This window comes from Triticum dicoccoides, chromosome 4A (genome assembly GCF_002162155.2).
Source record: "Triticum dicoccoides isolate Atlit2015 ecotype Zavitan chromosome 4A, WEW_v2.0, whole genome shotgun sequence".
In the NCBI taxonomy this organism is placed as follows: domain Eukaryota; kingdom Viridiplantae; phylum Streptophyta; class Magnoliopsida; order Poales; family Poaceae; genus Triticum; species Triticum dicoccoides.
The window spans coordinates 357,842,737-357,854,564 of record NC_041386.1 but is presented as its reverse complement, the minus strand read 5'-3'; positions in this window follow the sequence as shown (position 1 = coordinate 357,854,564).

The window sequence follows — 11,828 nt, the reverse complement described above, 5'->3', positions numbered from 1 at the left end:
ATCTTGGGATATCACAATATCTCTTATTTAATTAATGTATCTATATACTTGGTAAAGGGTGGAAGGCTCGGCCTTATGCCTGGTGTTTTGTTCCACTCTTGCCGCCTAGTTTCCGTCAAACCGGTGTTATGTTCCTTGATTTTGCGTTCCTTACGCGGTTGGGTTATAATGGGAACCCCTTGACAGTTCGCCTTGAATAAAACTACTCCAGCAAGGCCCAACCTTGGTTTTACCATTTGCCACCAAAGCCTTTTTCCCTTGGGTTCTGCAGACTCAAGGGTCATCTTTATTTTAAACCCCCGGGCCAGTGCTCCTCTGAGTGTTGGTCCAAACTAGAGCACCGTGCGGGGCCGTCCCTTGGAAACTTGGGTTATGTTGGCTCCCATACGCTTAGCTTATCCGATGTGTCCTGAGAACGAGATATGTGCAGCTCCTATCGGGATTTGTCGGCACAGCGGGTGGTCTTGCTGGTCTTGTTTTACCATTGTCGAAATGTCTTGTAACCGGGATTCCGAGTCTGATCGGGTCTTCCTGGGAGAAGGAATATCCTTCGTTGACCGTGAGAGCTTGTGATGGTCTAAGTTGGGACACCCCTGCAGGGTTTTGAACTTTTGAAAGCCGTGTCCACGGTTATGGGCACATGGGAATTTGTTAATATCCGGTAGTAGAAAACCTGACACTTAACTTAATTTAAAATGAATCAACCGCGTGTGTAGCCGTGATGGTCTCTTCTCGGCGGGGTCCAGGAAGTGAACATGGCTTTGGAGTTATGTTTGAACGTTAGTTTCAGGATCACTTCTTGATCACTTCTAGTTCACGACCGTGCTTTGCTTCTCTTCTCGCTCTCATTTGCGTAAGTTAGCCACCATATATGCTAGTGCTCGCTGCAGCTCCACCTCACTACTTTTCCTACCTATAAGCTTAAATAGTTTTGATCGCGAGGGTGTGAGATTGTTGAGTCCTCGTGACTCACAGATACTTCCAAATAGTTGCAGGTGCCAATGACACTAGTGCAGGTGACACAACTGAGCTCAAGTGGGAGCTCGATGAAGATCGTGTTCGTTGTGTTGTTTCGTTTCTAGTTGATCAGTAGTGGAGCCCACTTGGGTTGATCGGGGATCTATGCATTTGGGGTTGTCTTTATTTTTGTTCCGTAGTCGCACCTTGATTGTATTCTGGATGATGTAATGCTATATTTATGTATTGTGTGAAGTGGCGATTGTAAGCCAACTCTTTATCCCTTTCTCATTCAGTACATGGGATTGTGTGAAGATTACCCCTCTTGCGACAAACCTACCATGCGGCTATGCCTCTAAGTCGTGCCCCGACACGTGGAAGATATAGCCGCATTATGGTTGTGACAAGTTGGTAATCAGAGCCTTCCCCGACTTAGGAGCCCCCTGCTTGATCGAATCGTTGACGTTGTTGAGTCTAGAAAAATGTTTTGAGTCTTATAGGATTATATATATCGGAGAGTAGGATTCTTTTTACTCCTCAGTCCCTTCGTCACTCTGGTGAGGCCTCCTGACGTAGAGTTTTGACTCTTCTCTCCTCAAATTTCATGAAAAAAATTTAGGATCATGCGGGTATCTTGGAATCGTTCCGATGGTTTTGTGACGATCACATTGTTCTTGGTGCCTCCTGACATTTAGGGGTTGTGGCAGTGTCCCGGGGAGTTGAGCTCCGAGGTGTTGTCGTCACAATTTTATCATTGCAGTTATAGAATACCTGAGTTTTGCCGACATCGAAAATCTCTTTTATGCAGTTGTTGGTGAGATAACATCGACGCCACCCAGTACCGTGGCGGGAGTTCGGGAGTATTGCCATAACTCGTATAACGGATGCTTTTCGAAGGTTGAGGTAAATGATTTCCGAAGGTTTCTTGGTTATGTGTTGAAGGATGCATATAGCTGGATGTAGGATTTGCTAGTTTTGGGTGAGATATTATGCTTCCCCTGTATCCCCAACACCTGATTGCATAACCAGAAAGTTTCGGGAGTTTATAAGTGGGAATTCAAGTATCACGTAGGATATCTTTCTAACAGACGGATGATACGATATGGGGTCTATCATATGTTTGTTTCCAGCTTATCCTGCAAGCCAATCCTTTGTTTTGTTTTGAGTTGTGGTATTCGAGTTGCTTTGAGGTCAAGTGTTGATTCCATACCTTTCCGAAGTGGTGTTCTCATACTCCTATGTGAATACCAATCCTTCATGATAATCGAGATTATCAAGTCAATCCTTTTCAACCGGCGTGTTTCTCTTCAAGTGGGTTCGATCATTTCAACATTCGCAAGATCAAACCTCAGTTTTTCCAACGGTGTTCATTTCATCCGTTCCAAGTTGTCTTTGTTTTTCTGCCCACCCACCCTTGTTTCTTCAAGGACTCAGATTTCTCAATCAAATATCTATTTTATGGATGCGAAGTCGCTTCATTCTTTTCAATCAATGTTCTTACCTAGTGTTTTCTCATGAAGATGCTCCACTAGTTCATCATTCTACATTCTTTTCTTCTCCGGTGGATTCAATTCAAGCTTTTGGTGTTGATCATATCCCTTTCCTCATTTCAAATGCTTTCCCATGCCGTTGCACCTCTTAATCGCTCACCTCTCTCTATTCATGTCCAAAATGCTGAAGATATCCCAGAAGATTCAAGTTTCTATTTGTACTCCTATCAAGCTATTTTGAGGTCTTATCTTATTCAATCCTTTTAATTCAACCAGTGCATTATATCTTTTAAATCGTCAATGTTGTTTCTTCTGAGTGGGCCCTAACCCACAGGTCTTTTTCCAAGATCTTACCTGACTCTTCTAATCTTCCCGGAGTTACTCTCAAATTCATTTCAAAGTTTGACGTAAGGATGAATTTTCATCAGTCAATTGACGTCTCCAATATCGCTTTCAAATTCTTTTCATCGTTGGCTCAACCTTTCTATTCGTCATCACAGAGTATCTCAACAATTCATGAAGGTGTTTCTCGTTGTCATTCTCAGATTTGAAGACCGAAGGAGATTTTTATCTCTCAATCTTGTCCATTCTCTCGAAGATTCGTGATTCTAGCTTGATGCCATCCTCTCATAATTGTTTTTGATTGTGAGAATTCTTTTCACCTATCCGGAGAAATTCAAGATTCTTTTCAATTTGATTCTCCGAAGGCCACCATTTCGGGTTTATTCATATCCAGCTTTCAGCTCTCGTTCTCCAAATCTTACCGGTGCATCGTTCAAATATCCTCTAATCATTTCATGATCTCTCCGTTCTCATGTATCTAAATTTGCCCAAGTATGTTTGCTCGTTTTCAAATTCTTACCAGTGATTCATCCCCTTACTTCGTTTGTTTTTCAATTCTTACGGTGTGTCATTCAAGACTTCTTTTCCTTCATTATCATATCAATTCATTCGTTGTTTCAATCCTACTGGTGGTTCGTTGAGGACGTTATCAAGTTATCGATATATCTCTCTTAATCCTTTCTACCGGAATAAGTTGTATGCAATCCGTTGATTGTCATCAATTTAAATTGGTGAAGGATACGCATAACATAATTCTTATTATTGTTTCACCCAAATGATTAATTCCATATTCCGGAGGTTCATCAAAATTCTTGAGTTCATTTGTTCATTTTTTTCTTACCGGAGTTCTTCATGGAGGTTCTACATGGTGGTTAATCAAGTATTTAATTCCTTCTCGAAGTGTTCATCGAGATTCTTTTCAAAGGAGCTCAAGTTTTCTTCATCTTGCATTCCGAAGTGCAATTCATTCTACCTTATCTTTTGAGGTGGTGTTATGTCATTTTGACAATTTCTTGGTGTTTCATGATTCACAAGTTGTCCGGAATGACATATCTTAAATCCATCATTTTTAGTTCATTCAGGACATCTTTTCAACCCATCAATCCCTTCATTGGAGTTATCTTGGGTTATATTTCACCTACAACTTTCCCTAAGGATTGTTGCTATTTATGGTGCTCTTAAATGACCCATGTTCTTCTTTTATCCTCCTAGTGAAATAAGTTTCTCGTCTCCTTGTTGATATAAATCCAATCAATTTGTTTCCATAGTGGCGGAATTTCGCCTCAATTTTGAGAAGTTTTTCATAAGCCCACTATACACTTATTTGTTTCGTTGTTGGTTTTCCAACAATTACGTTATAACCTTCTTGGAAGGGTGCTCTCCAAGCTCATTGGTGGCAGAAGTTGGCATTTTCTTCTACATTCTTTTATTCCAATGAGCTATCTTCTATTATTTCTTCCGGAGGCATTGTGATGTTGCTCTGTTCGACCCATCATCTTGTTTTGTCAAGATCATGTTCTTTCCTCTGCTTATCCATTCAACCGGAGTGTCGTGTCCTCTTTTCAAGTATCCTCTCATCTTGTCAAGTTCATGATTCTAACTCCTTCCATTTACAATCGGAGTGCTGCCCAAATTATATCATTCTTATTCCTTCTCTATCTTATTTTAACAGGAGTGATGTGTCTATCATTCCTCTTCTAAACGGAGTCTCATCCAACTGCTTTCATTTTTCCAAGCTCATATTCCTTGCCTTCCATGTACACCCCTTTTCATTCATGTCTTTCAACCCACAAGGTTCCCGTAATGTTCCTAGTTCCTCTTTTCTAACAGAGTGCTTTCAACTTTTTTCATCTCCGTTGTATTCTTTCTTTCTAGTTGTTCAACCTCTCAAGGTTCTTTGGTTTCACCTATTTGTCAAAGAAGCAACTTAGTTTTACCTTTTCTCTTCCTCTTTTGTTTCTCTCCGGTGCCATCCTAGATCTCAGGACAAGATCCTCTTGTACTGGTGGAGTGTTCTGACGCCCCGACACTGTTGCGCCAGGTGTATTCCAGTTATTCGCCGTCGTTGCCATGTCATTCGCTTGCATGTTGCATCATGCCTTTGTCATATTTTGCATTGCATCATGTCATCATGCCATCATGTCTTTAATCTTTGCAACTCAAATAAATAAACCGTATGGGTCTTTAGTCCATTTAAACTGAGGGAATTCACATGGTGAGTTCTCTTTATAACATACCCTCCCAATATTAGGGAGCTATAATAAATATTCCTTTTTCGGAATCACCCATAAACACACTTGCATATTCCCCATGTCTTTTCTAGTTCAAGCTTGACTTCAAAACCTTGCCAAAATTTCTCTTCCCATTTACAGAGGTTCCTCCAAAAATCTGAACATTTTTGGGCACTTCAAAATCCTACCCCTTGTCCAAACCATTTGAATTAAATTCAAATGCTTTTGAGTTTAATCCTTGCAATCTTGCCCACTTCAATATTCTTGTACCATGCACCTTGTTGTGAGTCCGGGAAAAATAATCCATGTGCCTAAATCCTTCGTCTAATCCTTTCTTTTCTCTCCTTTCTTTCTTTGCGGTTTTCTGTTTTCTAAAAAGGTTTTTTTAAAGACTTAAGGGAGAAGAGAGACCCAGGCCTCTCTAGGCCCAATCCACCCCAGCGTAGGCCCATGTCCTTGCAGGCCTCAACCCTATAGACTGAAACCCCCATCTCCCCGAACCCTTGTCCTCTCCCTCGTTCCCTTGCGCCACCTCTCCCTTCTGCTCGATCCCTTCCTCACCTTATCCCCTCACGCCGCCAGAGGAGCCCCTCTCCTCGCCCTTCCCGACTCGTCCTCTAGGAAGCCAACTCCGGCGGCCCCATCGCCCGTTCCTCCCTCCTCTCGCTCGCCTACACCACCCTGACCATGCCCGACCTCCACGCTCGCCTCCTCTCGTTTGGATCAAGCAGGATCTCTTCCCGAGCGGAGCGCTCGCTTCAGCCGTCGGCCGCGAGCCATAGGTCACCGGAGCAGCTCCAGGCAACAACCCCGCACGCTGTGGACCCTCCTTTGTCGCGACGTGCTCCTTCCCCGAGCTCCACCTCGCCATCCTTCCGCACATCGTCGCCGGCCCCATCTCCACCTCGCCGGACCGCCCAAACCCCATTGTTATCCATGTGACCTTGCAGGAGGCCACCACCGCGCCTGCTTTGTCTCTGCGCACACCTTGCACCGAGCTCCACCATCATTCGATCTCCACCTCGCCATGGACGGGGCTGTCCCCAGCACAGGCTTTCTCACTCACCTCCTATGCCGCTTGCCTTGCTCGTTTGGTTGCCACCCGCTACTGCCTCCAAGCACCATCTATGAATCTCCGTGGTTAGTTCCTTCATCGAATCCTCAAGGGTCACCTTCAGTAAGTGGTAACCGAAGTGCAACAATGACCGGTGAAGACCCCTGTCCCGTGTACCATCCTGTTGCTGTCGCTGGACACTGAGTATCCATCGTCACGTCCGTTTCGTCTATGTCAAGCCCAAGAGGGCGCCAAGATACCAAGTACCACGACGTCGACAACCATCAAGTTCAACTAAATCGACTACGATCGGTGACGACCTGGAACATCTATGGAGAGTGTACGACTATCGTCGCGACCGTCGAGTGAATAAATACTGTCACGTGGGTTTGATAAGACACCGAGTACCACGACACTACCTTCGACCCCCGAAGGACACGGACCCGTCAAGTTCCCTTTGGATGCGCCAAGTTCCACGGCGTCGCATAAGTTTCTTCGTGAACCTGTTCGACCACTCGGATTCGCAAGTACCACAGCGCCCGGAGTCCTCGGATGCGTCAAGTCCCTCTTCGACCGTGTACCAATACCCTTGCGAGAACGACTACATCTCGCGACGAACCATGAACAACTACCATCGAATCCGAACCATCCCGAACGCATGCTTCGAAGGTATAACCCCAACATGACGTCTGTGAACGAATGCTTGTGTTGTATGAGATGCTCCTGTTTCACCTTGTTCGCACCGTGTCTGTTTTGTCCCTCCTTTCCTTGCCACCGATTCGTGGGACACCCGGTATCCGGCATCACTCCCCGTACCTCTTGCACATTCCGCACATCTCACATTTGTTTCTTGCACCGACATCTCTACTAGTTGTCGGATCATCGGAACGTTGCCGTGGCACCGTTTTCATTATCGTTGCCGTGGCACCCTTTTCTTTCCACCACGGTGACCAATGCTTCATAATGCTCTTATCAACATTTTCATAAAATTGCATAAAACTTGAACATGTCATCCGCATCATGATAACAACATCAAGAATGTTTAAAAATTGTTGTTGCACCAAATTGCTAATGCATATGGGGATTTCCCGGATTTGTTGTTTGTTGTATCCGGCCCCATTTAAATTGCTTAGATAGTTAGTTTGTTTATGCTTCACCTCTTGCCATGCTTAATAACATTTAACATTGTTAGGTACATAAATGAGAGGAACTAAATAATTGACGTGGTGTTTCGTCAATACGTAACTCATTGCATATTGAGCTCCACTTAATTTGTAGTATTGTTTGTGCACCTTGCCATGCCATGCCTCATTAAACCGGCCATGCATCATACTTGATTGTGCATCATGTCATGTTTATGTGATGGTTGTTTACTATGTTGTTTGCTTCTTTCTGGGTTGCTTCTTTCATTAGCTTCGGTTTCGTTCCAGAGTTGTGAGGATCCGTTCGACTACGTCTGTTTGTCTTCTTCATGGACTCGTTCTTCTTCCTTGCAGGATCTCAGGCAAGAATACCATACCCTCGAAATCACTTCTATCTTTGCTTGCTAGTTTTTCGCTCTATTGCTATGCCACGATACCTACCACTTGCTTTATCATGCCTCCCATATTGCCATGTTAAGCCTCTAACCCACCTTTCCTAGCAAACCTTTGTTTGGCTATGTTACCGCTTTGCTCAGCCCCTCTTATCGCGTTGCTAGCTGCAGGTGAAGATGGAGTTCGTTCCATGTTTGGAACATGGATATGTTGGGATATCACAATATCTCTTATTTAATTAATGCATATATATACTTGGTAAAGGGTGGAAGGCTCGGCCGTATGCCTGGTGTTTTGTTCCACTCTTGCCGCCCTAGTTTCCGTCATACCGGTGTTATGTTCCTTGATTTTGCGTCCCTTACGCGGTTGGGTTATAATGGGAACCCATTGACAGTTCGCCTTGAATAAAACTCCTCCGGCAAGGCCAAACCTAGGTTTTACCATTTGCCACCTCAGCCTTTTTCCCTTGGGTTCTGCAGACTCAAGGGTCATCTTTATTTTAAACCCCCGAGCCAGTGCTCCTCTGAGTGTTGGTCCAAACTAGAGCACTGTGCGGGGCCGTCCTGTAACGCCCCGAGACCGTTGCGCCAGGTGTCTTCCAGTTATTCGTTGTTGTTTCCTTGTCATTTTCTTGCGTGTCGCTTATTGCCATGTCATCATGTGCATTGCATCATCTTGTTTTCAAAACTTGCATCCGTCCCGGCCTCCCCGTTTTTCCGTTGTCCGTTCTGAGCTCAACCACACTTGCACGCGCCCGCGGCACGTCCGAAATATTATTTTATAAGAGGCCGGAAGATGTTCTCGGAATGGGATGAAAGTTGGTCTGCAGTCTTATTATAGTGTAGATAGATGTCTGTCAAGTTTCATCGCATTCGGAGTCCGTTCGACGCCCCAACGGATAACAATAATGGCAATATAGTCGGTCAAAACGTCGGACGTTTTCGGTCTCCGGAAACCATGCCGGCCTGCATCTCTACCCTCTTCTCTCAGACCAACCCGCTCTCCATAGTCCACCTAGACCCATCCTACCCCTCTTTGCGCAGTGCATCGAACCCCTTGTGCGCGTCCGAAAGCTGTCCCGGACCTGACCCGGACAGTCGTCACCGTTGGATCCGAATCATCCCCAAACATCTACAAAACGTCTCCATTTTCTTAATTGGGCTCCCTAACCTATTTATCCGGGACCGTACGATTAAGATCAGAGGGACCAAATGCCCCTGTCCAAAAATCCTTTTGCTATATATATATCAGGTCCAACCCTAGATCCTAGGGGTCTTGTCCCATCGATCCCACCGCGCCGCCACAACACCTGGTTCGACGGGATCCCTCCCGGACCAACCAGTAGCTTCCTCCCTGATCCAAAAAAATTCCTCTCTCGTTCTCCACCAGCCAGCCAAAATCCATCCCCTCCTCGTCGCTTGGAGCCCGAGCGCGCCACCACCTGCCGGCGACCCCGCAGCCCCCGGCGAACCTCGCCGCTGGCAACCACCACCAGCGGCCAACAAGAGGGAACCGAGACTCCATGGCGCCGCCTCCTCGTCCCCGCCGTCCTTCATCTCGTTGCTGCGGCCGTCTTCCAGCGCCCCAGCCTCCTCCTCCCTTGTCTATTGGACGCGTCCAGCCCGCTGCAGGTGTCATCGTCCGCGCCCCCAGGAGCTGGCAGTGGTAGCCCCGCGTCTCCCTCCACGATCGTGCCCGAGCAAGGATCCCCAGCGGAGCTCGTTCGCGAGCAAACCCGTCGGAGCATACCAAGCCCCGCCTCCAGGGACCTTCCCCGGCGCTCCCTCGACCCACGCCGCCTTAGATCGATCGAGCCAGACCGGATCCAGCCATCTCCGCCGTCTCCTGCCATCGACGCCATCTACTTCAGGTCGTTGCACGGCATGCCAAGTCCCTGCCTCGTTCCCAAGACCTCGCTGGAGCCCCTCGATGTCCGCAGCCTCAGTCCCATGCTCCTCCGCAACCCCAAGCTCGGTGCCATCCTCTGCTCCTGCATCGCTCGTCCCTCGACCTGTTGACCTCCATGCCCCGCCGCCGGCCTTTGCTCGCTCTGCATCGAGCAGAGGAGCCTGAACTGCTCGCACTCCTGTACCCGCGTGAGGACCGCATCACCGTTGACCGCGGTTCTGCGTGTAGGGCCCAGTCGCGCCATCGCCTCACCTCTGCAGCCTGCCTCCGGAGCTCCTCCCGCACCGATCCCGATGCCAGCACCCTTGCCTGTGCAGCTGTGCCGCTGCCTACCTTCGACCAACACAGAAATGAGACGACGAGCGCCGCGCCGTGCGTTGACCTCTCCAGCGAGGCCCAGCAGCGTCCTCCATCCCCGAGCCGGCCCATGAGGCCTGGTGAGCAGCCCCCGCCCATGTGCATTGTTGGGCTGGCCTCTGATTCGGCCCGTGTATGTTTTTTTAGCATCTGCGGTTTTAGCTAATTTTCTCGAATTGCTAGTTTTGCAGAAAAGCCCTCATACTTCATTCATTTAATAACTCACAAACTGTGCATCATATGTAAAAACTCCAAATATGAAAAATTCTTAGAATTTTATCTAGTTTCATAATATGCAACTTTCATCTATGTTTAAAATGTTTAAACTGCTGTTTGCATTAATTTGCTCCAATGCCATGTTAAAATGCTTTAATTCATAACTAAATAACCGTAGCTCCAAACCTAACAAACTTTATATGTAAATGGCGTAGAAAAATGCATAGATTATCATGGTGATTTTACTTTGCATGATTAACAACTATAAAATATGGTTTAGGGCAGAACAGTACCAAACTTTATAATGTGCACATGAGGAGTTTTTGGACTTGTTGTTTGTTGTTCTGGCCTCATTTAAACTTGCCTAGATAGGTAGTTTTACTTTGTTTCACCTCTTGCCATGTTTAACAACATTTAATATTGTTGGGTACATAAACGAGAGAGAACTAAATAATTGTTGTGGTGTTACGACAATATGCAACTCGTTGCATGTTGAGCTCCACTAAACTTGTAGTTTTTTTTGTGCCCTTTGCCATGCCATGCCTCATTAACTGGACATGCATCATACTTGGTTGTGCATCATGCCCTGTTTATGTGGTGGTTGTTTACTATGTTGTTTGCTTCTTTTCGGGTTGCTTCTCGCGTTAGCTTCGGTTTCGTTCCGGAGTTGTGAGGATTCGTTTGACTACGTCCATTTGTCTTCTTCATGGACTCGTTCTTCTTCCTTGCGGGGTCTCAGGCAAGATGACCATACCCTTGAAATCACTTCTATCTTTGCTTGCTAGTTGCTCGCTCTTTTGCTATGCCATGATACCTACCACTTGCTATATCGTGCCCCCCATATTGCCATGTCAAGCCTCTAACCCACCTTGTCCTAGCAAATCGTTGTTTGGCTATGTTACCGCTTTGCTCAGCCCCTCTTATAGCATTGTTAGTTGTAGGTGAAGATGGAGTTTGTTCCATGTTTGGAACATGGATATGTTGGGATATCACAATATCTCTTATTTAATTAATGCATCCATATACTTGGTAAAGGGTGGAAGGCTCAGCCTTATGCCTGGTGTTTTGTTACACTCTTGCCGCCCTAGTTTCCGTCATACCGGTGTTATGTTCCTTGACTTTGCGTTCCTTACGCGGTTGGGTTATAATGGGAACCCCTTGACAATTCGCCTAAAAAAACTCCTCTAGCAAGGCCCAACCTTGGTTTTAATATTTGCCACCTAAGCCTTTTTCCCTTGGGTTCTGCAGACTCAAGGGTCATCTTTATTTTAAACCCCCGGGCCAGTGCTCCTCTGAGTGTTGGTCCAAACTAGAGCACCGTGCAGGGCCATCCCATGGCAACTTTGGTTACGTCGGCTCCTGTACGCTTAGCTTATCCGGTGTGCCCTAAGAACGAGATATGTGCAGCTCCTATCGGGATTTGTTGGCACAGCGGGTGGTCTTGCTAGTCTTCTTTTACCATTGTCGAAATGTCTTGTAACTGGTATTCCGAGTCTGATCGGGTCTTCCTGGGATAAAGGAATATCCTTCATTGACCGTGAGAGCTTGTGATGGGCTAAGTTGGGACACCCCTGTAGGGTTTTGAACTTTCGAAAGTCGTGCCCGCGGTTATGGGCAGATGGGAATTTGTTAATGTCCGGTTGTAGAAAACCTGAAACATAACTTAATTAAAAAATCATCAACCGCGTGTGTGGCCGTGATGGTCTCTTCTCGGCGGAGTCCGGGAAGTGAACACGGC